Source organism: Zalophus californianus, chromosome 16, assembly GCF_009762305.2.
Source record: "Zalophus californianus isolate mZalCal1 chromosome 16, mZalCal1.pri.v2, whole genome shotgun sequence".
Classification (NCBI taxonomy): Eukaryota; Metazoa; Chordata; class Mammalia; order Carnivora; family Otariidae; genus Zalophus; species Zalophus californianus.
In genome coordinates, this window is record NC_045610.1 from 62,237,457 (window position 1) to 62,242,292 (window position 4,836).

The window sequence follows — 4,836 nt, forward strand, 5'->3', positions numbered from 1 at the left end:
GAACAGAAATCTTGTACATTCTTATATTCAAATAAAGGAGTTAGTCTCATCGGCAGCTCTTATTTCTGCTTACAGCATAAGATGACCTAGAGGATCATGGAATGGTAGTGAGCTCGTCCGCTGGGACGGAGCAATCTTAAAGGGCGTATCCAGTGGGTACTGAGGGCACAGGGCATGGTCAGCACCAAAGCTGACAGCTAGACATGTCAGCCCCTCTTCTGTTTAAACAGGTAGGAAATACTGCGATCTTCTGGAGTCACACGTCTGCTTTGAAGGTCACCGGAGACACCATCTTCCATGGTATCTGGCCAAAGCCTGGACTGTCACTACCTCCACCTGCCCACGAGAGGCTCTGAGATCATGTCTCATCAGCTCACATGACCCAGAAGCCTGAAATTCACCACCATTAAAGATCCTGCTGGTGCCAGAACTTCAGCCCATGTGAAGACGGTGTGGCAGGTGTCTGGGAGGCCCAGTCAGAGCCATGGCTGGGCTGAAATGGCAGGCCTTCTCTTGGGCAGAGCTGTAAGAACATCTCATCTCACCAGCTGTTGCCCCCTGCCCCTCGGGCACACTTTTGCTTTGGTTAGAATCCAGTGTACATTTATGTTTTGGTGGCTGTTGCATAAAGCAAATGGTTTTAAAATTAATGCCCAAACCACAAAATTACTAACCTGAAATCCACAATACCAAATTGTGGCAAGGACAATGTAAAAAAAATTAAGTTACATGCAAGTGTTATCTTGTACACATAATACATCTTTAAATATGAGCAAACTGAATTCAGTAGTAACCGAATAATAACGGGGATAACACACCATGACCAAGTCAAGTGGGGTTTATCTCAGGATTGCAAGCTTGGTCAAACCATCGAAAATCAATGTGATTCACATAAGCAGAATAAAAGATAAACAACATGATCACCTGAATAGATGCAGAAAGACCATCTGACAAAATTGCACACCCACTCCCAGTGGTGTGAACCTGGGTGAGTGCCTCAGGGCTCCCCACTCCCCTCCGCCCTGCCACCTGCCGATGGGGGCTGAGCATGCCGTATGGTTTCAGCAAGATTAAATGCTTCAAACAAGAAAAAAAAAATCTGTATTCCTCAGAGAAACATAACAATACAAAGTATCTACAGCGTACCATTTGTGATGCCTAGGACGCAACTGAAAAGTGCTGGACGCACAAGGCATGAATGGGACTCCTACTCAGAATAGAAGAAAAACATACCAACATCTGCACTATAAATCGTACAAGGGTGTAAGAAAAAACGCTCAAATGAGCAAATAAGGTTTGCTAAGAATCAGAAACTCATTTTAGAACGGACGAATACATCTGAAATAAAAAAACATGGTTACAGGCTTTAAAGCAGAATGGGCAGTGATAGGTCATTAGTTGTGAGAGTCAATGATAGATAACAATTACCCTATTAAAAAAAAAAGGAAGAACTACTTTAAAAATATATGAACAGGCCTAATGACCAGCGAGTGAGACAACAGAAGAGGTGTTACAGATGTGTACCTGATTCCCAAAAGGAGAGACACCAATAGCAGAATTATGTGAGGAAATAATGGCTGAAATTTTCACAAATTTGATGAAAGCCATAATTTTACAGATTCAAGAAGTTCAACAGGCCCCATGCATGATAAATATAAAAACCACATTTTAGTAATACCCATTTCCCAAGTTGTAAAATAGTTACCATTTTGAAACCAAACAGAACACAGGAAGGACACAAGACTCAAGAGCTTCTTCCCCTGGGCGCCCGGGTGGCTCAGTTGGTTGGGCGACTGCCTTCGGCTCAGGTCATGGTCCTGGAGTCCCGGGATCGAGTCCCGCATCGGGCTCCCTGCTCAGCGGGGAGTCTGCATCTCCCTCTGACCCTCCCCCCTCTCGTGTGCTCTCTCTGTCTCTGTCTCTCTCTCATTCTCACTCTCTCAAAATAAATAAATAAATCTTTAAAAAAAAAGTCATCTTTAAAAAAAAACAAAAAGAGCTTCTTCCCCTCCAAGCTGGACCGCGCGCTGTCATTTACAAATAACCAAGTATGGACATGAGCGCATTCACGTGCCACCGTATGAAGAGATGATGGAGAGAAAATACTGATTAAATCCTGACACACTCTGTCCCGCAGCACTTGAGCATCATTGTTTTTTTTATTTTTAAAGATTTTATTTATTTATTAATGAGAGAGAGAGAGAGAGAGAGAGAGAGAGAGAGAGAGAGAGAGAGGCAGAGGGAGAAGCAGGCTCCCGCTGAGCAGGGAGCCCAATGCGGGACTCGATCCCAGGACTCTGGGATCATGACCTGAGCCAAATGCCACCAAAATGCTTTTATTTTAGGCTATTATTCCAGATGCTTTAAAGTCCATTTGGAAGAAAAAATGCTTCGTATTAGCAAAGCCACATAACCAGAACTTTGTTCTTCATTAAGTAGTATTCCAAGTCAGTGGATCAATTGATAAATGGCATTACAATAGGCCAACTGCATAGTTTTTCTTCCAAACTGGAACACTTTGAAGAGTGCTAAAATGCTAAGCCACAGGACACCAGATCAGGGCTGCCTGAGGTGTGAGCAGTGCCTGAGTCTGTGCTGCAGGAAGGCAAGACCCTTGCCTCGTTACACGCTTGGGAATCGCTTTCAATGAGTGAGCTGTGAAAACAAAGCCCATGAACGGTGCCCAACGAAACGTGCGGCTCTTCGTAATCATGAGCCAATACCAGAAACAATAAACACTCAAGATACAGACACAGCTGAGCAGAAACCCTCGAACTGAAATAAACACCGAGTAGACAAAAGGACGGGGTAATTATTGAAAAAGTCCTTACAAACAGACAAAACACCAACAGAGAAACGGGGAAAGACCTGAATAAGCCGTTGACAGGCTAAATGCAGATGGCCAGCAAAGGTGTTCCAAAATGTTCCACCGGCCCAGACTGGAGACCTTTTTTCTCCATTGAAGATTACAGCGCCTGTGCTTGGAACCCAGTCCTGGTGAGGCTGTGAGGAGGCCAACGCTGGGCAGACACACTGACAGAATCACAGCAGGGAGGGTGGCAGATGCATCTGACAGGTGTGCAGATGTGTGCACGAGGGTTAGTTTCCTAAAGGTTTATAATAGCAAAAAATACAAATTAGTATCTTTGGGCAACTGAGGTATGTCCCAACATGTTCATGAGTTTTAAAAAGCTGAACAGTCACTATAATGCTGCTGAAAATGAACCACCTCATCCCAGAAGGCAGAGGCTTTCCAGGAGTGGCCTTCTCCGGAAGGGGCAGCTCAGGGCAATTCTGCTTCCGACTTTTGATTCTCTCTGTTCTTTCCTACTTTACGACTCTGTGAACTTTGTAAGCATTCTCTGATCCATTTCGAGGATCAGAATTTCAGTACAAGTTCCCCAAGTGTTGTCGTCGATCCAATGCCTGTTCCAGAAAGAACGGAAGGGAGGTCAGGGGCCCACCTCACGAAACCATCTCTGGTACCTACAAGTTTGGTGAGGAGGTCTGGCCGCAGGAGCCGCGGAGGGCCGGTGACTGGTGGCAGAGCGGGGAGTGGGCTCCGGGTACTCTGGTATCACCTGCGGGCCCAGAGGGGCGAAGGGCTCCCGAGAAGGCTGCACCCTAACGGGACAGCTGAACCTGGAGGGTGAAGAGGCTTCGGCGTGCTGAGGCGACTGTCTCCCCGTGGCGTGAAGGAAGGGCTGGTATGGAGGGCTGGGGACGGCTCCCCGTCTGTCAGAGAACTGACAGAACAGCCCAGGGAGCAGTGCCATCCCAGGCAGTAACTGCACGTTGACACTGACACCTGGCGCCCAGCTCAGCTGCCGAGTGGGGGCCCCTGGAGGGAGAACTTGTGTGTCTGCGTCCCCCTGATGCCCCGCTCAGGGCCAGCAGGACTCAGCCATGCGAGGAGACGGAGATGGCGGTCCCGGCTTCCAGGAAGCCCCTCTCAGAGCTTCGAATCAATGGTTATGTTCGGAGAACGGTGTTTGGCTCTGCTCTCCACGAGCCCTCGGAAGGTTCGCCGGACAGTGCACCCATGCCGGGGACACGGCTCCCTCCGCCACCTCCCTAGAGGGGCGAATCGAGATCACAGGCACGGGCCTGGGTGGGTGCACGGTGTCTGACTGCCTCAGCCTTCCAGGCCCTCGACTCGCTGCACCAGATGGCGAGTGGGGCCTTCTCCATCCCAAGGGGGAAACTGCAGGGCGCACACCAGAGCCCCTTGCAGGACTACGTGGCTCTGCAGCTGCCAAGTCCAGTGCCCCTGGGCAAGGGCTCCCACCCTCCATGTTTTGTCACTTTACGGAGGCGGCGAGGTCGCACCCGGCGCGGCGGAGCCAGGACCATGCTCTCACCCTGGACTCTAACAGGGCATGCCGGGACACTGCTGGGTTTCCGGGTACCGCCTCTCTGCGCCTTCCCCGCCAGCCCTACCAGCAGTTTCCGTGCATGGCGGCAGCCGTGCTTTCTTACACAACTTCTCTCCTGGTTTGATGTAGAGCTGGATACACTAAGAGGGACTGTATTTGGGGAAAACAAACTAGTAATGGTACGAATGTGAAGGGTCCCCCCAGGCCCCGATGCACGGTGAGCGCTCACATGTTAGATGACCACAACGCTGGCCAGGCACGGGGCAGGACACAGGCGCCACCACGCCAGCACAGCGTGCCCAACGGAGATACACAGCGCTAGCGAACCGCACGCCCTTCGGCCCTGCTCGCAGGCGGACGCCAACCCCGGGCCCCCACCCCCACACAGGCAGCCAGAAATCTGGCAGATTCCAAAACTAGGGTTTGGTTTTGTAACACACAATTCTTTTCCCTTGACGGA